The 23,884-nt window shown below is 34.0% G+C and overlaps 19 non-coding genes across 19 annotated transcripts; 10 read left to right on the top strand and 9 right to left on the bottom strand.

The window, feature by feature from the left end:
* The first annotated feature begins 1,002 nt into the window (after positions 1-1,002).
* Positions 1,003-1,074, top strand: TRNAQ-CUG (transfer RNA glutamine (anticodon CUG)). Its single transcript has one exon. It is a non-coding gene; the product is annotated as a tRNA-Gln (tRNA).
* An 824-nt stretch (positions 1,075-1,898) lies between these two features.
* On the bottom strand, positions 1,899-1,970 carry TRNAQ-UUG (transfer RNA glutamine (anticodon UUG)). The gene has a single exon. It is a non-coding gene; the product is annotated as a tRNA-Gln (tRNA).
* Positions 1,971-3,520: 1,550 nt separating this feature from the next.
* Positions 3,521-3,592, top strand: TRNAQ-CUG (transfer RNA glutamine (anticodon CUG)). The gene has a single exon. It is a non-coding gene; the product is annotated as a tRNA-Gln (tRNA).
* Positions 3,593-4,418: 826 nt separating this feature from the next.
* On the bottom strand, positions 4,419-4,490 carry TRNAQ-UUG (transfer RNA glutamine (anticodon UUG)). Its single transcript has one exon. It is a non-coding gene; the product is annotated as a tRNA-Gln (tRNA).
* A 1,551-nt stretch (positions 4,491-6,041) lies between these two features.
* TRNAQ-CUG (transfer RNA glutamine (anticodon CUG)) lies at positions 6,042-6,113 on the top strand. The gene has a single exon. It is a non-coding gene; the product is annotated as a tRNA-Gln (tRNA).
* An 824-nt stretch (positions 6,114-6,937) lies between these two features.
* On the bottom strand, positions 6,938-7,009 carry TRNAQ-UUG (transfer RNA glutamine (anticodon UUG)). The gene has a single exon. It is a non-coding gene; the product is annotated as a tRNA-Gln (tRNA).
* A 1,550-nt stretch (positions 7,010-8,559) lies between these two features.
* TRNAQ-CUG (transfer RNA glutamine (anticodon CUG)) lies at positions 8,560-8,631 on the top strand. The gene has a single exon. It is a non-coding gene; the product is annotated as a tRNA-Gln (tRNA).
* An 824-nt stretch (positions 8,632-9,455) lies between these two features.
* On the bottom strand, positions 9,456-9,527 carry TRNAQ-UUG (transfer RNA glutamine (anticodon UUG)). Its single transcript has one exon. It is a non-coding gene; the product is annotated as a tRNA-Gln (tRNA).
* A 1,552-nt stretch (positions 9,528-11,079) lies between these two features.
* On the top strand, positions 11,080-11,151 carry TRNAQ-CUG (transfer RNA glutamine (anticodon CUG)). The gene has a single exon. It is a non-coding gene; the product is annotated as a tRNA-Gln (tRNA).
* An 824-nt stretch (positions 11,152-11,975) lies between these two features.
* TRNAQ-UUG (transfer RNA glutamine (anticodon UUG)) lies at positions 11,976-12,047 on the bottom strand. The gene has a single exon. It is a non-coding gene; the product is annotated as a tRNA-Gln (tRNA).
* A 1,550-nt stretch (positions 12,048-13,597) lies between these two features.
* On the top strand, positions 13,598-13,669 carry TRNAQ-CUG (transfer RNA glutamine (anticodon CUG)). Its single transcript has one exon. It is a non-coding gene; the product is annotated as a tRNA-Gln (tRNA).
* An 824-nt stretch (positions 13,670-14,493) lies between these two features.
* On the bottom strand, positions 14,494-14,565 carry TRNAQ-UUG (transfer RNA glutamine (anticodon UUG)). The gene has a single exon. It is a non-coding gene; the product is annotated as a tRNA-Gln (tRNA).
* A 1,552-nt stretch (positions 14,566-16,117) lies between these two features.
* On the top strand, positions 16,118-16,189 carry TRNAQ-CUG (transfer RNA glutamine (anticodon CUG)). Its single transcript has one exon. It is a non-coding gene; the product is annotated as a tRNA-Gln (tRNA).
* Positions 16,190-17,013: 824 nt separating this feature from the next.
* On the bottom strand, positions 17,014-17,085 carry TRNAQ-UUG (transfer RNA glutamine (anticodon UUG)). Its single transcript has one exon. It is a non-coding gene; the product is annotated as a tRNA-Gln (tRNA).
* Positions 17,086-18,635: 1,550 nt separating this feature from the next.
* Positions 18,636-18,707, top strand: TRNAQ-CUG (transfer RNA glutamine (anticodon CUG)). Its single transcript has one exon. It is a non-coding gene; the product is annotated as a tRNA-Gln (tRNA).
* An 824-nt stretch (positions 18,708-19,531) lies between these two features.
* Positions 19,532-19,603, bottom strand: TRNAQ-UUG (transfer RNA glutamine (anticodon UUG)). The gene has a single exon. It is a non-coding gene; the product is annotated as a tRNA-Gln (tRNA).
* A 1,550-nt stretch (positions 19,604-21,153) lies between these two features.
* Positions 21,154-21,225, top strand: TRNAQ-CUG (transfer RNA glutamine (anticodon CUG)). Its single transcript has one exon. It is a non-coding gene; the product is annotated as a tRNA-Gln (tRNA).
* Positions 21,226-22,049: 824 nt separating this feature from the next.
* Positions 22,050-22,121, bottom strand: TRNAQ-UUG (transfer RNA glutamine (anticodon UUG)). The gene has a single exon. It is a non-coding gene; the product is annotated as a tRNA-Gln (tRNA).
* A 1,549-nt stretch (positions 22,122-23,670) lies between these two features.
* On the top strand, positions 23,671-23,742 carry TRNAQ-CUG (transfer RNA glutamine (anticodon CUG)). Its single transcript has one exon. It is a non-coding gene; the product is annotated as a tRNA-Gln (tRNA).
* Positions 23,743-23,884: the final 142 nt, after the last annotated feature.

The raw sequence follows: 23,884 nt of genomic DNA, 5'->3' as shown, positions 1-23,884 counted from the left end.
AAATAATGAAAAGTTGTTGCCTCTCCACATTTGAAACATGAGCTTCTTCTCCTTACTCTTCTATATGTCATGAAATTGAGATAGTCACTTTTTACTCAATTTTGATCTAACAATATAGTTGATTTATACAAAGCATATCATATGATTTGTGAATAATCTTAAAAGAGAAAATTAGATCAGTACCTGTGAGGCCTCCAAGCAAAAGCTTATGTTTCACGATTGCAGATCGACTGTTGAAAATCAGCATGAAAAACGTTTTATTTCACAATTTCCATACTAATATACAAAAACATTTGTACTATCTGAATGATACCGTCATTGTGGTTCTCTAGGTTTGATTTAAGAACACTTCTCTTTCAAAATGTGCTAAATTCGCCTTATCAATAGCGCAGAAAGCTTCAAAAAGGGATGCTGGGAATCAGGCCTCTGAAATGCATTTCAGAAAAACAGGATATGATTTCTTAATGTCACACTATTTTGTGTAGGAATGTGATGTAAACGTATTATAATGTTTGTATTTCTGGTACTTGTTCAAGCTGATGGACGTTTTGAAAGGAATCAATAATTGTCTCTTTCAACCTACTGGTGTTGGATTTGAGCTATCAATAAACAAAGGTGACAGAAATAGAAAAGGTCAAGAGTAATAAAATAGTACCCCCAAGATTTGGACTGGTACCTTTGCATGCAAAGTCCAACGTGCCAATCATTGCTCTTTGGCGCAGCCCATGTGAGAGACAAAGAAATGGGTGTATTAGTTTGGAAATGTAAAATGTTTTAATATGTTACAGTCAAAGATGATCATTATGATATAACTTGCCTATCCTGATAAACGTTTGCATATTTAACACTGTTAAGGAGAATGTATCTGAACAGAATCAAATCACATTATAGCTCTTTACACTATGAGCATTCAACAGAGATATCGTTTCATCAATGTAAGAAATGCCCCCGCACTAATGCGCTCTCTTTTGTCTCAATGGAAAAATGACTCATGTATGGGAGGGTTCCATGGTGTAATGGTTAGCACTCTGGACTCTGAATCCAGCGATCCGAGTTCAAATCTCGGTGGGACCTGCTTGAATTATGAGATTTACTATTTCACCCATTTCTTAGAATTTGGTCTTGGAAAAACATAACGTCAATGTTTTATACTGATACTTATCAACGTATAAGTATGCATCTATGTATACATAGCTATATCCGTCTAGATAGCGATAAGACTATATAAAGAAATCAATTATTCATAAACATATGTATTGAAGCTGAAAACTAAAAACTGTTGTTTCCCATCCACAATTTAAACGTTAGGTTCATTTCCTCTCTCATCTATATGACCAGTAATGAGATAGTTAATTTTTGCTGATTTCTTATATGACAACATGCTTGACTTACACAGTGCATTTAATTGTGAATTTCTTTGAAAGAGAAATTCAGATTATTACCTTTGACACGTCTTTCGAAAGATTTTACTTTATGGTTATGGATTTACTTTAGAAAATCAGAGTGTAAATATATGTGTGTCTGAATTTCATGATTGTTATTCAAAACGTCATATCTTCTGTCCCCATAATACACAATTTGATTCCTCAAGTTTTGTTTTAATGAAGGATTTCCAATTAAAAAGTTCCATCTTCCCCTTATCAATAACAGTAAGATTTAAGAAAGTAATATCTTGCATCAGCCCCCTGTGATGAGTTTGAGAAAACAGTCAGCTCGCAAAATGTCTCATTATTTTGAGCCATTTAATTTCCATGTTTTCTAAAAGTTCTATCATTTGCTCACATCGAATAGACTTTCAGAATACAATCAATAAATTAATGTTTCACTCTACCCGTGTTAGATTTGTGATATTTATGAATACACTTGACAGAAAAAGATTTGATCAACAGTCATGAAAGTGGTCCCTCCGAGATTTGAACTCGGATCCTTGGATTCAAAGTCCAAAGTGCTAACCATTACACCATGGAACCTCCCATGTGACAAGGGAGCAAATTGCTGCAGCAATGTGAACATTTCAAAGTTTTTAATGTTCTACAGTCAAAGACCAACAGAATGTTATTACTTTTCTATTCTGTTCAACTTTTGCATATTGAACTATGTTAGGGAAGGATGTTGCCCAGAGGACTCAAGTAACGCTATCACTCTGTTGAACAGTACTTTTTATGTGAGATACGATTTTGCAATAAAATATAAGATTCCCCCGTGAATGCAATCTCTTCTCTCAAAATGAAAAGCTCAACCTGGTACAGGTGGTTTGATGGTATCATGCTTAGCACTCTAGACTCTGAAAACCGGGATCTGAGTACAAATCACAGTGGGACTTATCTAAACTTTACGATTTTCTTTTTCCATTCAGTTCTTAGAATTATTAATTGGAAAAACATCTCATTTACTTATAAACTTGTACATATCCACTTTACACGTATGTATCTCCCTATATCTTGCTATATGTCTCTGTATATTTATAGGACAACATAAACACATACATTATAAAAATGCATATAATTAGTAGAGGTGAAAATAATGAAAAGTTGTTGCCTCTCCACATTTGAAACATGAGCTTCTTCTCCTTACTCTTCTATATGTCATGAAATTGAGATAGTCACTTTTTACTCAATTTTGATCTAACAATATAGTTGATTTATACAAAGCATATCATATGATTTGTGAATAATCTTAAAAGAGAAAATTAGATCAGTACCTGTGAGGCCTCCAAGCAAAAGCTTATGTTTCACGATTGCAGATCGACTGTTGAAAATCAGCATGAAAAACGTTTTATTTCACAATTTCCATACTAATATACAAAAACATTTGTACTATCTGAATGATACCGTCATTGTGGTTCTCTAGGTTTGATTTAAGAACACTTCTCTTTCAAAATGTGCTAAATTCGCCTTATCAATAGCGCAGAAAGCTTCAAAAAGGGATGCTGGGAATCAGGCCTCTGAAATGCATTTCAGAAAAACAGGATATGATTTCTTAATGTCACACTATTTTGTGTAGGAATGTGATGTAAACGTATTATAATGTTTGTATTTCTGGTACTTGTTCAAGCTGATGGACGTTTTGAAAGGAATCAATAATTGTCTCTTTCAACCTACTGGTGTTGGATTTGAGCTATCAATAAACAAAGGTGACAGAAATAGAAAAGGTCAAGAGTAATAAAATAGTACCCCCAAGATTTGGACTGGTACCTTTGCATGCAAAGTCCAACGTGCCAATCATTGCTCTTTGGCGCAGCCCATGTGAGAGACAAAGAAATGGGTGTATTAGTTTGGAAATGTAAAATGTTTTAATATGTTACAGTCAAAGATGATCATTATGATATAACTTGCCTATCCTGATAAACGTTTGCATATTTAACACTGTTAAGGAGAATGTATCTGAACAGAATCAAATCACATTATAGCTCTTTACACTATGAGCATTCAACAGAGATATCGTTTCATCAATGTAAGAAATGCCCCCGCACTAATGCGCTCTCTTTTGTCTCAATGGAAAAATGACTCATGTATGGGAGGGTTCCATGGTGTAATGGTTAGCACTCTGGACTCTGAATCCAGCGATCCGAGTTCAAATCTCGGTGGGACCTGCTTGAATTATGAGATTTACTATTTCACCCATTTCTTAGAATTTGGTCTTGGAAAAACATAACGTCAATGTTTTATACTGATACTTATCAACGTATAAGTATGCATCTATGTATACATAGCTATATCCGTCTAGATAGCGATAAGACTATATAAAGAAATCAATTATTCATAAACATATGTATTGAAGCTGAAAACTAAAAACTGTTGTTTCCCATCCACAATTTAAACGTTAGGTTCATTTCCTCTCTCATCTATATGACCAGTAATGAGATAGTTAATTTTTGCTGATTTCTTATATGACAACATGCTTGACTTACACAGTGCATTTAATTGTGAATTACTTTGAAAGAGAAATTCAGATTATTACCTTTGACACGTCTTTCGAAAGATTTTACTTTATGGTTATGGATTTACTTTAGAAAATCAGAGTGTAAATATATGTGTGTCTGAATTTCACGATTGTTATTCAAAACGTCATATCTTCTGTCCCCATAATACACAATTTGATTCCTCAAGTTTTGTTTTAATGAAGGATTTCCAATTAAAAAGTTCCATCTTCCCCTTATCAATAACAGTAAGATTTAAGAAAGTAATATCTTGCATCAGCCCCCTGTGATGAGTTTGAGAAAACAGAGTCAGCTCGCAAAATGTCTCATTATTTTGAGCCATTTAATTTCCATGTTTTCTAAAAGTTCTATCATTTGCTCACATCGAATAGACTTTCAGAATACAATCAATAAATTAATGTTTCACTCTACCCGTGTTAGATTTGTGATAGTTATGAATACACTTGACAGAAAAAGATTTGATCAACAGTCATGAAAGTGGTCCCACCGAGATTTGAACTCGGATCCTTGGATTCAAAGTCCAAAGTGCTAACCATTACACCATGGAACCTCCCATGTGACAAGGGAGCAAATTGCTGCAGCAATGTGAACATTTCAAAGTTTTTAATGTTCTACAGTCAAAGACCAACAGAATGTTATTACTTTTCTATTCTGTTCAACTTTTGCATATTGAACTATGTTAGGGAAGGATGTTGCCCAGAGGACTCAAGTAACGCTATCACTCTGTTGAACAGTACTTTTTATGTGAGATACGATTTTGCAATAATATATAAGATTCCCCCGTGAATGCAATCTCTTCTCTCAAAATGAAAAGCTCAACCTGGTACAGGTGGTTTGATGGTATCATGCTTAGCACTCTAGACTCTGCAAACCGGGATCTGAGTACAAATCACAGTGGGACTTATCTAAACTTTACGATTTTCTTTTCCATTCAGTTCTTAGAATTATTAATTGGAAAAACATCTAATTTACTTATAAACTTGTACATATCCACTTTACACGTATGTATCTCCCTATATCTTGCTATATGTCTCTGTATATTTATAGGACAACATAAACACATACATTATAAAAATGCATATAATTAGTAGAGGTGAAAATAATGAAAAGTTGTTGCCTCTCCACATTTGAAACATGAGCTTCTTCTCCTTACTCTTCTATATGTCATGAAATTGAGATAGTCACTTTTTACTCAATTTTGATCTAACAATATAGTTGATTTATACAAAGCATATCATATGATTTGTGAATAATCTTAAAAGAGAAAATTAGATCAGTACCTGTGAGGCCTCCAAGCAAAAGCTTATGTTTCACGATTGCAGATCGACTGTTGAAAATCAGCATGAAAAACGTTTTATTTCACAATTTCCATACTAATATACAAAAAAACATTTGTACTATCTGAATGATACCGTCATTGTGGTTCTCTAGGTTTGATTTAAGAACACTTCTCTTTCAAAATGTGCTAAATTCGCCTTATGAATAGCGCAGAAAGCTTCAAAAAGGGATGCTGGGAATCAGGCCTCTGAAATGCATTTCAGAAAAACAGGATAGGATTTCTTAATGTCACACTATTTTGTGTAGGAATGTGATGTAAACGTATTATAATGTTTGTATTTCTGGTACTTGTTCAAGCTGATGGACGTTTTGAAAGGAATCAATAATTGTCTCTTTCAACCTACTGGTGTTGGATTTGAGCTATCAATAAACAAAGGTGACAGAAATAGAAAAGGTCAAGAGTAATAAAATAGTACCCCCAAGATTTGGACTGGTACCTTTGCATGCAAAGTCCAACGTGCCAATCATTGCTCTTTGGCGCAGCCCATGTGAGAGACAAAGAAATGGGTGTATTAGTTTGGAAATGTAAAATGTTTTAATATGTTACAGTCAAAGATGATCATTATGATATAACTTGCCTATCCTGATAAACGTTTGCATATTTAACACTGTTAAGGAGAATGTATCTGAACAGAATCAAATCACATTATAGCTCTTTACACTATGAGCATTCAACAGAGATATCGTTTCATCAATGTAAGAAATGCCCCCGCACTAATGCGCTCTCTTTTGTCTCAATGGAAAAATGACTCATGTATGGGAGGGTTCCATGGTGTAATGGTTAGCACTCTGGACTCTGAATCCAGCGATCCGAGTTCAAATCTCGGTGGGACCTGCTTGAATTATGAGATTTACTATTTCACCCATTTCTTAGAATTTGGTCTTGGAAAAACATAACGTCAATGTTTTATACTGATACTTATCAACGTATAAGTATGCATCTATGTATACATAGCTATATCCGTCTAGATAGCGATAAGACTATATAAAGAAATCAATTATTCATAAACATATGTATTGAAGCTGAAAACTAAAAACTGTTGTTTCCCATCCACAATTTAAACGTTAGGTTCATTTCCTCTCTCATCTATATGACCAGTAATGAGATAGTTAATTTTTGCTGATTTCTTATATGACAACATGCTTGACTTACACAGTGCATTTAATTGTGAATTTCTTTGAAAGAGAAATTCAGATTATTACCTTTGACACGTCTTTCGAAAGATTTTACTTTATGGTTATGGATTTACTTTAGAAAATCAGAGTGTAAAAATATGTGTGTCTGAATTTCACGATTGTTATTCAAAACGTCATATCTTCTGTCCCCATAATACACAATTTGATTCCTCAAGTTTTGTTTTAATGAAGGATTTCCAATTAAAAAGTTCCATCTTCCCCTTATCAATAACAGTAAGATTTAAGAAAGTAATATCTTGCATCAGCCCCCTGTGATGAGTTTGAGAAAACAGTCAGCTCGCAAAATGTCTCATTATTTTGAGCCATTTAATTTCCATGTTTTCTAAAAGTTCTATCATTTGCTCACATCGAATAGACTTTCAGAATACAATCAATAAATTAATGTTTCACTCTACCCGTGTTAGATTTGTGATATTTATGAATACACTTGACAGAAAAAGATTTGATCAACAGTCATGAAAGTGGTCCCACCGAGATTTGAACTCGGATCCTTGGATTCAAAGTCCAAAGTGCTAACCATTACACCATGGAACCTCCCATGTGACAAGGGAGCAAATTGCTGCAGCAATGTGAACATTTCAAAGTTTTTAATGTTCTACAGTCAAAGACCAACAGAATGTTATTACTTTTCTATTCTGTTCAACTTTTGCATATTGAACTATGTTAGGGAAGGATGTTGCCCAGAGGACTCAAGTAACGCTATCACTCTGTTGAACAGTACTTTTTATGTGAGATACGATTTTGCAATAAAATATAAGATTCCCCCGTGAATGCAATCTCTTCTCTCAAAATGAAAAGCTCAACCTGGTACAGGTGGTTTGATGGTATCATGCTTAGCACTCTAGACTCTGAAAACCGGGATCTGAGTACAAATCACAGTGGGACTTATCTAAACTTTACGATTTTCTTTTTCCATTCAGTTCTTAGAATTATTAATTGGAAAAACATCTCATTTACTTATAAACTTGTACATATCCACTTTACACGTATGTATCTCCCTATATCTTGCTATATGTCTCTGTATATTTATAGGACAACATAAACACATACATTATAAAAATGCATATAATTAGTAGAGGTGAAAATAATGAAAAGTTGTTGCCTCTCCACATTTGAAACATGAGCTTCTTCTCCTTACTCTTCTATATGTCATGAAATTGAGATAGTCACTTTTTACTCAATTTTGATCTAACAATATAGTTGATTTATACAAAGCATATCATATGATTTGTGAATAATCTTAAAAGAGAAAATTAGATCAGTACCTGTGAGGCCTCCAAGCAAAAGCTTATGTTTCACGATTGCAGATCGACTGTTGAAAATCAGCATGAAAAACGTTTTATTTCACAATTTCCATACTAATATACAAAAACATTTGTACTATCTGAATGATACCGTCATTGTGGTTCTCTAGGTTTGATTTAAGAACACTTCTCTTTCAAAATGTGCTAAATTCGCCTTATCAATAGCGCAGAAAGCTTCAAAAAGGGATGCTGGGAATCAGGCCTCTGAAATGCATTTCAGAAAAACAGGATATGATTTCTTAATGTCACACTATTTTGTGTAGGAATGTGATGTAAACGTATTATAATGTTTGTATTTCTGGTACTTGTTCAAGCTGATGGACGTTTTGAAAGGAATCAATAATTGTCTCTTTCAACCTACTGGTGTTGGATTTGAGCTATCAATAAACAAAGGTGACAGAAATAGAAAAGGTCAAGAGTAATAAAATAGTACCCCCAAGATTTGGACTGGTACCTTTGCATGCAAAGTCCAACGTGCCAATCATTGCTCTTTGGCGCAGCCCATGTGAGAGACAAAGAAATGGGTGTATTAGTTTGGAAATGTAAAATGTTTTAATATGTTACAGTCAAAGATGATCATTATGATATAACTTGCCTATCCTGATAAACGTTTGCATATTTAACACTGTTAAGGAGAATGTATCTGAACAGAATCAAATCACATTATAGCTCTTTACACTATGAGCATTCAACAGAGATATCGTTTCATCAATGTAAGAAATGCCCCCGCACTAATGCGCTCTCTTTTGTCTCAATGGAAAAATGACTCATGTATGGGAGGGTTCCATGGTGTAATGGTTAGCACTCTGGACTCTGAATCCAGCGATCCGAGTTCAAATCTCGGTGGGACCTGCTTGAATTATGAGATTTACTATTTCACCCATTTCTTAGAATTTGGTCTTGGAAAAACATAACGTCAATGTTTTATACTGATACTTATCAACGTATAAGTATGCATCTATGTATACATAGCTATATCCGTCTAGATAGCGATAAGACTATATAAAGAAATCAATTATTCATAAACATATGTATTGAAGCTGAAAACTAAAAACTGTTGTTTCCCATCCACAATTTAAACGTTAGGTTCATTTCCTCTCTCATCTATATGACCAGTAATGAGATAGTTAATTTTTGCTGATTTCTTATATGACAACATGCTTGACTTACACAGTGCATTTAATTGTGAATTTCTTTGAAAGAGAAATTCAGATTATTACCTTTGACACGTCTTTCGAAAGATTTTACTTTATGGTTATGGATTTACTTTAGAAAATCAGAGTGTAAATATATGTGTGTCTGAATTTCATGATTGTTATTCAAAACGTCATATCTTCTGTCCCCATAATACACAATTTGATTCCTCAAGTTTTGTTTTAATGAAGGATTTCCAATTAAAAAGTTCCATCTTCCCCTTATCAATAACAGTAAGATTTAAGAAAGTAATATCTTGCATCAGCCCCCTGTGATGAGTTTGAGAAAACAGTCAGCTCGCAAAATGTCTCATTATTTTGAGCCATTTAATTTCCATGTTTTCTAAAAGTTCTATCATTTGCTCACATCGAATAGACTTTCAGAATACAATCAATAAATTAATGTTTCACTCTACCCGTGTTAGATTTGTGATATTTATGAATACACTTGACAGAAAAAGATTTGATCAACAGTCATGAAAGTGGTCCCTCCGAGATTTGAACTCGGATCCTTGGATTCAAAGTCCAAAGTGCTAACCATTACACCATGGAACCTCCCATGTGACAAGGGAGCAAATTGCTGCAGCAATGTGAACATTTCAAAGTTTTTAATGTTCTACAGTCAAAGACCAACAGAATGTTATTACTTTTCTATTCTGTTCAACTTTTGCATATTGAACTATGTTAGGGAAGGATGTTGCCCAGAGGACTCAAGTAACGCTATCACTCTGTTGAACAGTACTTTTTATGTGAGATACGATTTTGCAATAAAATATAAGATTCCCCCGTGAATGCAATCTCTTCTCTCAAAATGAAAAGCTCAACCTGGTACAGGTGGTTTGATGGTATCATGCTTAGCACTCTAGACTCTGAAAACCGGGATCTGAGTACAAATCACAGTGGGACTTATCTAAACTTTACGATTTTCTTTTTCCATTCAGTTCTTAGAATTATTAATTGGAAAAACATCTCATTTACTTATAAACTTGTACATATCCACTTTACACGTATGTATCTCCCTATATCTTGCTATATGTCTCTGTATATTTATAGGACAACATAAACACATACATTATAAAAATGCATATAATTAGTAGAGGTGAAAATAATGAAAAGTTGTTGCCTCTCCACATTTGAAACATGAGCTTCTTCTCCTTACTCTTCTATATGTCATGAAATTGAGATAGTCACTTTTTAGTCAATTTTGATCTAACAATATAGTTGATTTATACAAAGCATATCATATGATTTGTGAATAATCTTAAAAGAGAAAATTAGATCAGTACCTGTGAGGCCTCCAAGCAAAAGCTTATGTTTCACGATTGCAGATCGACTGTTGAAAATCAGCATGAAAAACGTTTTATTTCACAATTTCCATACTAATATACAAAAAAACATTTGTACTATCTGAATGATACCGTCATTGTGGTTCTCTAGGTTTGATTTAAGAACACTTCTCTTTCAAAATGTGCTAAATTCGCCTTATGAATAGCGCAGAAAGCTTCAAAAAGGGATGCTGGGAATCAGGCCTCTGAAATGCATTTCAGAAAAACAGGATAGGATTTCTTAATGTCACACTATTTTGTGTAGGAATGTGATGTAAACGTATTATAATGTTTGTATTTCTGGTACTTGTTCAAGCTGATGGACGTTTTGAAAGGAATCAATAATTGTCTCTTTCAACCTACTGGTGTTGGATTTGAGCTATCAATAAACAAAGGTGACAGAAATAGAAAAGGTCAAGAGTAATAAAATAGTACCCCCAAGATTTGGACTGGTACCTTTGCATGCAAAGTCCAACGTGCCAATCATTGCTCTTTGGCGCAGCCCATGTGAGAGACAAAGAAATGGGTGTATTAGTTTGGAAATGTAAAATGTTTTAATATGTTACAGTCAAAGATGATCATTATGATATAACTTGCCTATCCTGATAAACGTTTGCATATTTAACACTGTTAAGGAGAATGTATCTGAACAGAATCAAATCACATTATAGCTCTTTACACTATGAGCATTCAACAGAGATATCGTTTCATCAATGTAAGAAATGCCCCCGCACTAATGCGCTCTCTTTTGTCTCAATGGAAAAATGACTCATGTATGGGAGGGTTCCATGGTGTAATGGTTAGCACTCTGGACTCTGAATCCAGCGATCCGAGTTCAAATCTCGGTGGGACCTGCTTGAATTATGAGATTTACTATTTCACCCATTTCTTAGAATTTGGTCTTGGAAAAACATAACGTCAATGTTTTATACTGATACTTATCAACGTATAAGTATGCATCTATGTATACATAGCTATATCCGTCTAGATAGCGATAAGACTATATAAAGAAATCAATTATTCATAAACATATGTATTGAAGCTGAAAACTAAAAACTGTTGTTTCCCATCCACAATTTAAACGTTAGGTTCATTTCCTCTCTCATCTATATGACCAGTAATGAGATAGTTAATTTTTGCTGATTTCTTATATGACAACATGCTTGACTTACACAGTGCATTTAATTGTGAATTTCTTTGAAAGAGAAATTCAGATTATTACCTTTGACACGTCTTTCGAAAGATTTTACTTTATGGTTATGGATTTACTTTAGAAAATCAGAGTGTAAAAATATGTGTGTCTGAATTTCACGATTGTTATTCAAAACGTCATATCTTCTGTCCCCATAATACACAATTTGATTCCTCAAGTTTTGTTTTAATGAAGGATTTCCAATTAAAAAGTTCCATCTTCCCCTTATCAATAACAGTAAGATTTAAGAAAGTAATATCTTGCATCAGCCCCCTGTGATGAGTTTGAGAAAACAGTCAGCTCGCAAAATGTCTCATTATTTTGAGCCATTTAATTTCCATGTTTTCTAAAAGTTCTATCATTTGCTCACATCGAATAGACTTTCAGAATACAATCAATAAATTAATGTTTCACTCTACCCGTGTTAGATTTGTGATATTTATGAATACACTTGACAGAAAAAGATTTGATCAACAGTCATGAAAGTGGTCCCACCGAGATTTGAACTCGGATCCTTGGATTCAAAGTCCAAAGTGCTAACCATTACACCATGGAACCTCCCATGTGACAAGGGAGCAAATTGCTGCAGCAATGTGAACATTTCAAAGTTTTTAATGTTCTACAGTCAAAGACCAACAGAATGTTATTACTTTTCTATTCTGTTCAACTTTTGCATATTGAACTATGTTAGGGAAGGATGTTGCCCAGAGGACTCAAGTAACGCTATCACTCTGTTGAACAGTACTTTTTATGTGAGATACGATTTTGCAATAAAATATAAGATTCCCCCGTGAATGCAATCTCTTCTCTCAAAATGAAAAGCTCAACCTGGTACAGGTGGTTTGATGGTATCATGCTTAGCACTCTAGACTCTGAAAACCGGGATCTGAGTACAAATCACAGTGGGACTTATCTAAACTTTACGATTTTCTTTTTCCATTCAGTTCTTAGAATTATTAATTGGAAAAACATCTCATTTACTTATAAACTTGTACATATCCACTTTACACGTATGTATCTCCCTATATCTTGCTATATGTCTCTGTATATTTATAGGACAACATAAACACATACATTATAAAAATGCATATAATTAGTAGAGGTGAAAATAATGAAAAGTTGTTGCCTCTCCACATTTGAAACATGAGCTTCTTCTCCTTACTCTTCTATATGTCATGAAATTGAGATAGTCACTTTTTACTCAATTTTGATCTAACAATATAGTTGATTTATACAAAGCATATCATATGATTTGTGAATAATCTTAAAAGAGAAAATTAGATCAGTACCTGTGAGGCCTCCAAGCAAAAGCTTATGTTTCACGATTGCAGATCGACTGTTGAAAATCAGCATGAAAAACGTTTTATTTCACAATTTCCATACTAATATACAAAAACATTTGTACTATCTGAATGATACCGTCATTGTGGTTCTCTAGGTTTGATTTAAGAACACTTCTCTTTCAAAATGTGCTAAATTCGCCTTATCAATAGCGCAGAAAGCTTCAAAAAGGGATGCTGGGAATCAGGCCTCTGAAATGCATTTCAGAAAAACAGGATATGATTTCTTAATGTCACACTATTTTGTGTAGGAATGTGATGTAAACGTATTATAATGTTTGTATTTCTGGTACTTGTTCAAGCTGATGGACGTTTTGAAAGGAATCAATAATTGTCTCTTTCAACCTACTGGTGTTGGATTTGAGCTATCAATAAACAAAGGTGACAGAAATAGAAAAGGTCAAGAGTAATAAAATAGTACCCCCAAGATTTGGACTGGTACCTTTGCATGCAAAGTCCAACGTGCCAATCATTGCTCTTTGGCGCAGCCCATGTGAGAGACAAAGAAATGGGTGTATTAGTTTGGAAATGTAAAATGTTTTAATATGTTACAGTCAAAGATGATCATTATGATATAACTTGCCTATCCTGATAAACGTTTGCATATTTAACACTGTTAAGGAGAATGTATCTGAACAGAATCAAATCACATTATAGCTCTTTACACTATGAGCATTCAACAGAGATATCGTTTCATCAATGTAAGAAATGCCCCCGCACTAATGCGCTCTCTTTTGTCTCAATGGAAAAATGACTCATGTATGGGAGGGTTCCATGGTGTAATGGTTAGCACTCTGGACTCTGAATCCAGCGATCCGAGTTCAAATCTCGGTGGGACCTGCTTGAATTATGAGATTTACTATTTCACCCATTTCTTAGAATTTGGTCTTGGAAAAACATAACGTCAATGTTTTATACTGATACTTATCAACGTATAAGTATGCATCTATGTATACATAGCTATATCCGTCTAGATAGCGATAAGACTATATAAAGAAATCAATTATTCATAAACATATGTATTGAAGCTGAAAACTAAAAACTGTTGTTTCCCATCCACAATTTAAACGTTAGGTTCATTTCCTCTCTCATCTATATGACCAGTAATGAGATAGTTAATTTTTGCTGATTTCTTATATGACAACATGCTTGACTTACACAGTGCATTTAATTGTGAATTTCTTTGAAAGAGAAATTCAGATTATTACCTTTGACACGTCTTTCGAAAGATTTTACTTTATGGTTATGGATTTACTTTAGAAAATCAGAGTGTAAATATATGTGTGTCTGAATTTCACGATTGTTATTCAAAACGTCATATCTTCTGTCCCCATAATACACAATTTGATTCCTCAAGTTTTGTTTTAATGAAGGATTTCCAATTAAAAAGTTCCATCTTCCCCTTATCAATAACAGTAAGATTTAAGAAAGTAATATCTTGCATCAGCCCCCTGTGATGAGTTTGAGAAAACAGTCAGCTCGCAAAATGTCTCATTATTTTGAGCCATTTAATTTCCATGTTTTCTAAAAGTTCTATCATTTGCTCACATCGAATAGACTTTCAGAATACAATCAATAAATTAATGTTTCACTCTACCCGTGTTAGATTTGTGATATTTATGAATACACTTGACAGAAAAAGATTTGATCAACAGTCATGAAAGTGGTCCCACCGAGATTTGAACTCGGATCCTTGGATTCAAAGTCCAAAGTGCTAACCATTACACCATGGAACCTCCCATGTGACAAGGGAGCAAATTGCTGCAGCAATGTGAACATTTCAAAGTTTTTAATGTTCTACAGTCAAAGACCAACAGAATGTTATTACTTTTCTATTCTGTTCAACTTTTGCATATTGAACTATGTTAGGGAAGGATGTTGCCCAGAGGACTCAAGTAACGCTATCACTCTGTTGAACAGTACTTTTTATGTGAGATACGATTTTGCAATAAAATATAAGATTCCCCCGTGAATGCAATTTCTTCTCTCAAAATGAAAAGCTCAACCTGGTACAGGTGGTTTGATGGTATCATGCTTAGCACTCTAGACTCTGAAAACCGGGATCTGAGTACAAATCACAGTGGGACTTATCTAAACTTTACGATTTTCTTTTTCCATTCAGTTCTTAGAATTATTAATTGGAAAAACATCTCATTTACTTATAAACTTGTACATATCCACTTTACACGTATGTATCTCCCTATATCTTGCTATATGTCTCTGTATATTTATAGGACAACATAAACACATACATTATAAAAATGCATATAATTAGTAGAGGTGAAAATAATGAAAAGTTGTTGCCTCTCCACATTTGAAACATGAGCTTCTTCTCCTTACTCTTCTATATGTCATGAAATTGAGATAGTCACTTTTTACTCAATTTTGATCTAACAATATAGTTGATTTATACAAAGCATATCATATGATTTGTGAATAATCTTAAAAGAGAAAATTAGATCAGTACCTGTGAGGCCTCCAAGCAAAAGCTTATGTTTCACGATTGCAGATCGACTGTTGAAAATCAGCATGAAAAACGTTTTATTTCACAATTTCCATACTAATATACAAAAAAACATTTGTACTATCTGAATGATACCGTCATTGTGGTTCTCTAGGTTTGATTTAAGAACACTTCTCTTTCAAAATGTGCTAAATTCGCCTTATGAATAGCGCAGAAAGCTTCAAAAAGGGATGCTGGGAATCAGGCCTCTGAAATGCATTTCAGAAAAACAAGATAGGATTTCTTAATGTCACACTATTTTGTGTAGGAATGTGATGTAAACGTATTATACTGTTTGTATTTCTGGTACTTGTTCAAGCTGATGGACGTTTTGAAAGGAATCAATAATTGTCTCTTTCAACCTACTGGTGTTGGATTTGAGCTATCAATAAACAAAGGTGACAGAAATAGAAAAGGTCAAGAGTAATAAAATAGTACCCCCAAGATTTGGACTGGTACCTTTGCATGCAAAGTCCAACGTGCCAATCATTGCTCTTTGGCGCAGCCCATGTGAGAGACAAAGAAATGGGTGTATTAGTTTGGAAATGTAAAATGTTTTAATATGTTACAGTCAAAGATGATCATTATGATATAACTTGCCTATCCTGATAAACGTTTGCATATTTAACACTGTTAAGGAGAATGTATCTGAACAGAATCAAATCACATTATAGCTCTTTACACTATGAGCATTCAACAGAGATATCGTTTCATCAATGTAAGAAATGCCCCCGCACTAATGCGCTCTCTTTTGTCTCAATGGAAAAATGACTCATGTATGGGAGGGTTCCATGGTGTAATGGTTAGCACTCTGGACTCTGAATCCAGCGATCCGAGTTCAAATCTCGGTGGGACCTGCTTGAATTATGAGATTTACTATTTCACCCATTTCTTAGAATTTGGTCTTGGAAAAACATAACGTCAATGTTTTATACTGATACTTATCAACGTATAAGTATGCATCTATGTATACATAGCTATATCCGTCTAGATAGCGATAAGACTATATAAAGAAATCAATTATTCATAAACATATGTATTGAAGCTGAAAACTAAAAACTGTTGTTTCCCATCCACAATTTAAACGTTAGGTTCATTTCCTCTCTCATCTATATGACCAGTAATGAGATAGTTAATTTTTGCTGATTTCTTATATGACAACATGCTTGACTTACACAGTGCATTTAATTGTGAATTTCTTTGAAAGAGAAATTCAGATTATTACCTTTGACACGTCTTTCGAAAGATTTTACTTTATGGTTATGGATTTACTTTAGAAAATCAGAGTGTAAAAATATGTGTGTCTGAATTTCACGATTGTTATTCAAAACGTCATATCTTCTGTCCCCATAATACACAATTTGATTCCTCAAGTTTTGTTTTAATGAAGGATTTCCAATTAAAAAGTTCCATCTTCCCCTTATCAATAACAGTAAGATTTAAGAAAGTAATATCTTGCATCAGCCCCCTGTGATGAGTTTGAGAAAACAGTCAGCTCGCAAAATGTCTCATTATTTTGAGCCATTTAATTTCCATGTTTTCTAAAAGTTCTATCATTTGCTCACATCGAATAGACTTTCAGAATACAATCAATAAATTAATGTTTCACTCTACCCGTGTTAGATTTGTGATATTTATGAATACACTTGACAGAAAAAGATTTGATCAACAGTCATGAAAGTGGTCCCACCGAGATTTGAACTCGGATCCTTGGATTCAAAGTCCAAAGTGCTAACCATTACACCATGGAACCTCCCATGTGACAAGGGAGCAAATTGCTGCAGCAATGTGAACATTTCAAAGTTTTTAATGTTCTACAGTCAAAGACCAACAGAATGTTATTACTTTTCTATTCTGTTCAACTTTTGCATATTGAACTATGTTAGGGAAGGATGTTGCCCAGAGGACTCAAGTAACGCTATCACTCTGTTGAACAGTACTTTTTATGTGAGATACGATTTTGCAATAAAATATAAGATTCCCCCGTGAATGCAATCTCTTCTCTCAAAATGAAAAGCTCAACCTGGTACAGGTGGTTTGATGGTATCATGCTTAGCACTCTAGACTCTGAAAACCGGGATCTGAGTACAAATCACAGTGGGACTTATCTAAACTTTACGATTTTCTTTTTCCATTCAGTTCTTAGAATTATTAATTGGAAAAACATCTCATTTACTTATAAACTTGTACATATCCACTTTACACGTATGTATCTCCCTATATCTTGCTATATGTCTCTGTATATTTATAGGACAACATAAACACATACATTATAAAAATGCATATAATTAGTAGAGGTGAAAATAATGAAAAGTTGTTGCCTCTCCACATTTGAAACATGAGCTTCTTCTCCTTACTCTTCTATATGTCATGAAATTGAGATAGTCACTTTTTACTCAATTTTGATCTAACAATATAGTTGATTTATACAAAGCATATCATATGATTTGTGAATAATCTTAAAAGAGAAAATTAGATCAGTACCTGTGAGGCCTCCAAGCAAAAGCTTATGTTTCACGATTGCAGATCGACTGTTGAAAATCAGCAAGAAAAACGTTTTATTTCACAATTTCCATACTAATATACAAAAACATTTGTACTATCTGAATGATACCGTCATTGTGGTTCTCTAGGTTTGATTTAAGAACACTTCTCTTTCAAAATGTGCTAAATTCGCCTTATCAATAGCGCAGAAAGCTTCAAAAAGGGATGCTGGGAATCAGGCCTCTGAAATGCATTTCAGAAAAACAGGATATGATTTCTTAATGTCACACTATTTTGTGTAGGAATGTGATGTAAACGTATTATAATGTTTGTATTTCTGGTACTTGTTCAAGCTGATGGACGTTTTGAAAGGAATCAATAATTGTCTCTTTCAACCTACTGGTGTTGGATTTGAGCTATCAATAAACAAAGGTGACAGAAATAGAAAAGGTCAAGAGTAATAAAATAGTACCCCCAAGATTTGGACTGGTACCTTTGCATGCAAAGTCCAACGTGCCAATCATTGCTCTTTGGCGCAGCCCATGTGAGAGACAAAGAAATGGGTGTATTAGTTTGGAAATGTAAAATGTTTTAATATGTTACAGTCAAAGATGATCATTATGATATAACTTGCCTATCCTGATAAACGTTTGCATATTTAACACTGTTAAGGAGAATGTATCTGAACAGAATCAAATCACATTATAGCTCTTTACACTATGAGCATTCAACAGAGATATCGTTTCATCAATGTAAGAAATGCCCCCGCACTAATGCGCTCTCTTTTGTCTCAATGGAAAAATGACTCATGTATGGGAGGGTTCCATGGTGTAATGGTTAGCACTCTGGACTCTGAATCCAGCGATCCGAGTTCAAATCTCGGTGGGACCTGCTTGAATTATGAGATTTACTATTTCACCCATTTCTTAGAATTTGGTCTTGGAAAAACATAACGTCAATGTTTTATACTGATACTTATCAACGTATAAGTATGCATCTATGTATACATAGCTATATCCGTCTAGATAGCGATAAGACTATATAAAGAAATCAATTATTCATAAACATATGTATTGAAGCTGAAAACTAAAAACTGTTGTTTCCCATCCACAATTTAAACGTTAGGTTCATTTCCTCTCTCATCTATATGACCAGTAATGAGATAGTTAATTTTTGCTGATTTCTTATATGACAACATGCTTGACTTACACAGTGCATTTAATTGTGAATTTCTTTGAAAGAGAAATTCAGATTATTACCTTTGACACGTCTTTCGAAAGATTTTACTTTATGGTTATGGATTTACTTTAGAAAATCAGAGTGTAAATATATGTGTGTCTGAATTTCACGATTGTTATTCAAAACGTCATATCTTCTGTCCCCATAATACACAATTTGATTCCTCAAGTTTTGTTTTAATGAAGGATTTCCAATTAAAAAGTTCCATCTTCCCCTTATCAATAACAGTAAGATTTAAGAAAGTAATATCTTGCATCAGCCCCCTGTGATGAGTTTGAGAAAACAGTCAGCTCGCAAAATGTCTCATTATTTTGAGCCATTTAATTTCCATGTTTTCTAAAAGTTCTATCATTTGCTCACATCGAATAGACTTTCAGAATACAATCAATAAATTAATGTTTCACTCTACCCGTGTTAGATTTGTGATATTTATGAATACACTTGACAGAAAAAGATTTGATCAACAGTCATGAAAGTGGTCCCACCGAGATTTGAACTCGGATCCTTGGATTCAAAGTCCAAAGTGCTAACCATTACACCATGGAACCTCCCATGTGACAAGGGAGCAAATTGCTGCAGCAATGTGAACATTTCAAAGTTTTTAATGTTCTACAGTCAAAGACCAACAGAATGTTATTACTTTTCTATTCTGTTCAACTTTTGCATATTGAACTATGTTAGGGAAGGATGTTGCCCAGAGGACTCAAGTAACGCTATCACTCTGTTGAACAGTACTTTTTATGTGAGATACGATTTTGCAATAAAATATAAGATTCCCCCGTGAATGCAATTTCTTCTCTCAAAATGAAAAGCTCAACCTGGTACAGGTGGTTTGATGGTATCATGCTTAGCACTCTAGACTCTGAAAACCGGGATCTGAGTACAAATCACAGTGGGACTTATCTAAACTTTACGATTTTCTTTTTCCATTCAGTTCTTAGAATTATTAATTGGAAAAACATCTCATTTACTTATAAACTTGTACATATCCACTTTACACGTATGTATCTCCCTATATCTTGCTATATGTCTCTGTATATTTATAGGACAACATAAACACATACATTATAAAAATGCATATAATTAGTAGAGGTGAAAATAATGAAAAGTTGTTGCCTCTCCACATTTGAAACATGAGCTTCTTCTCCTTACTCTTCTATATGTCATGAAATTGAGATAGTCACTTTTTACTCAATTTTGATCTAACAATATAGTTGATTTATACAAAGCATATCATATGATTTGTGAATAATCTTAAAAGAGAAAATTAGATCAGTACCTGTGAGGCCTCCAAGCAAAAGCTTATGTTTCACGATTGCAGATCGACTGTTGAAAATCAGCATGAAAAACGTTTTATTTCACAATTTCCATACTAATATACAAAAACATTTGTACTATCTGAATGATACCGTCATTGTGGTTCTCTAGGTTTGATTTAAGAACACTTCTCTTTCAAAATGTGCTAAATTCGCCTTATCAATAGCGCAGAAAGCTTCAAAAAGGGATGCTGGGAATCAGGCCTCTGAAATGCATTTCAGAAAAACAGGATATGATTTCTTAATGTCACACTATTTTGTGTAGGAATGTGATGTAAACGTATTATAATGTTTGTATTTCTGGTACTTGTTCAAGCTGATGGACGTTTTGAAAGGAATCAATAATTGTCTCTTTCAACCTACTGGTGTTGGATTTGAGCTATCAATAAACAAAGGTGACAGAAATAGAAAAGGTCAAGAGTAATAAAATAGTACCCCCAAGATTTGGACTGGTACCTTTGCATGCAAAGTCCAACGTGCCAATCATTGCTCTTTGGCGCAGCCCATGTGAGAGACAAAGAAATGGGTGTATTAGTTTGGAAATGTAAAATGTTTTAATATGTTACAGTCAAAGATGATCATTATGATATAACTTGCCTATCCTGATAAACGTTTGCATATTTAACACTGTTAAGGAGAATGTATCTGAACAGAATCAAATCACATTATAGCTCTTTACACTATGAGCATTCAACAGAGATATCGTTTCATCAATGTAAGAAATGCCCCCGCACTAATGCGCTCTCTTTTGTCTCAATGGAAAAATGACTCATGTATGGGAGGGTTCCATGGTGTAATGGTTAGCACTCTGGACTCTGAATCCAGCGATCCGAGTTCAAATCTCGGTGGGACCTGCTTGAATTATGAGATTTACTATTTCACCCATTTCTTAGAATTTGGTCTTGGAAAAACATAACGTCAATGTTTTATACTGATACTTATCAACGTATAAGTATGCATCTATGTATACATAGCTATATCCGTCTAGATAGCGATAAGACTATATAAAGAAATCAATTATTCATAAACATATGTATTGAAGCTGAAAACTAAAAACTGTTGTTTCCCATCCACAATTTAAACGTTAGGTTCATTTCCTCTCTCATCTATATGACCAGTAATGAGATAGTTAATTTTTGCTGATTTCTTATATGACAACATGCTTGACTTACACAGTGCATTTAATTGTGAATTTCTTTGAAAGAGAAATTCAGATTATTACCTTTGACACGTCTTTCGAAAGATTTTACTTTATGGTTATGGATTTACTTTAGAAAATCAGAGTGTAAATATATGTGTGTCTGAATTTCACGATTGTTATTCAAAACGTCATATCTTCTGTCCCCATAATACACAATTTGATTCCTCAAGTTTTGTTTTAATGAAGGATTTCCAATTAAAAAGTTCCATCTTCCCCTTATCAATAACAGTAAGATTTAAGAAAGTAATATCTTGCATCAGCCCCCTGTGATGAGTTTGAGAAAACAGTCAGCTCGCAAAATGTCTCATTATTTTGAGCCATTTAATTTCCATGTTTTCTAAAAGTTCTATCATTTGCTCACATCGAATAGACTTTCAGAATACAATCAATAAATTAATGTTTCACTCTACCCGTGTTAGATTTGTGATATTTATGAATACACTTGACAGAAAAAGATTTGATCAACAGTCATGAAAGTGGTCCCACCGAGATTTGAACTCGGATCCTTGGATTCAAAGTCCAAAGTGCTAACCATTACACCATGGAACCTCCCATGTGACAAGGGAGCAAATTGCTGCAGCAATGTGAACATTTCAAAGTTTTTAATGTTCTACAGTCAAAGACCAACAGAATGTTATTACTTTTCTATTCTGTTCAACTTTTGCATATTGAACTATGTTAGGGAAGGATGTTGCCCAGAGGACTCAAGTAACGCTATCACTCTGTTGAACAGTACTTTTTATGTGAGATACGATTTTGCAATAAAATATAAGATTCCCCCGTGAATGCAATCTCTTCTCTCAAAATGAAAAGCTCAACCTGGTACAGGTGGTTTGATGGTATCATGCTTAGCACTCTAGACTCTGAAAACCGGGATCTGAGTACAAATCACAGTGGGACTTATCTAAACTTTACGATTTTCTTTTCCATTCAGTTCTTAGAATTATTAATTGGAAAAACATCTCATTTACTTATAAACTTGTACATATCCACTTTACACGTATGTATCTCCCTATATCTTGCTATATGTCTCTGTATATTTATAGGACAACATAAACACATACATTATAAAAATGCATATAATTAGTAGAGGTGAAAATAATGAAAAGTTGTTGCCTCTCCACATTTGAAACATGAGCTTCTTCTCCTTACTCTTCTATATGTCATGAAATTGAGATAGTCACTTTTTACTCAATTTTGATCTAACAATATAGTTGATTTATACAAAGCATATCATATGATTTGTGAATAATCTTAAAAGAGAAAATTAGATCAGTACCTGTGAGGCCTCCAAGCAAAAGCTTATGTTTCACGATTGCAGATCGACTGTTGAAAATCAGCATGAAAAACGTTTTATTTCACAATTTCCATACTAATATACAAAAACATTTGTACTATCTGAATGATACCGTCATTGTGGTTCTCTAGGTTTGATTTAAGAACACTTCTCTTTCAAAATGTGCTAAATTCGCCTTATCAATAGCGCAGAAAGCTTCAAAAAGGGATGCTGGGAATCAGGCCTCTGAAATGCATTTCAGAAAAACAGGATATGATTTCTTAATGTCACACTATTTTGTGTAGGAATGTGATGTAAACGTATTATAATGTTTGTATTTCTGGTACTTGTTCAAGCTGATGGACGTTTTGAAAGGAATCAATAATTGTCTCTTTCAACCTACTGGTGTTGGATTTGAGCTATCAATAAACAAAGGTGACAGAAATAGAAAAGGTCAAGAGTAATAAAATAGTACCCCCAAGATTTGGACTGGTACCTTTGCATGCAAAGTCCAACGTGCCAATCATTGCTCTTTGGCGCAGCCCATGTGAGAGACAAAGAAATGGGTGTATTAGTTTGGAAATGTAAAATGTTTTAATATGTTACAGTCAAAGATGATCATTATGATATAACTTGCCTATCCTGATAAACGTTTGCATATTTAACACTGTTAAGGAGAATGTATCTGAACAGAATCAAATCACATTATAGCTCTTTACACTATGAGCATTCAACAGAGATATCGTTTCATCAATGTAAGAAATGCCCCCGCACTAATGCGCTCTCTTTTGTCTCAATGGAAAAATGACTCATGTATGGGAGGGTTCCATGGTGTAATGGTTAGCACTCTGGACTCTGAATCCAGCGATCCGAGTTCAAATCTCGGTGGGACCTGCTTGAATTATGAGATTTACTATTTCACCCATTTCTTAGAATTTGGTCTTGGAAAAACATAACGTCAATGTTTTATACTGATACTTATCAACGTATAAGTATGCATCTATGTATACATAGCTATATCCGTCTAGATAGCGAT

This window comes from Lissotriton helveticus, chromosome 4_1, assembly GCF_964261635.1.
Source record: "Lissotriton helveticus chromosome 4_1, aLisHel1.1, whole genome shotgun sequence".
Classification (NCBI taxonomy): domain Eukaryota; kingdom Metazoa; phylum Chordata; class Amphibia; order Caudata; family Salamandridae; genus Lissotriton; species Lissotriton helveticus.
This window is presented reverse-complemented; position numbering and strand designations above follow the sequence as displayed.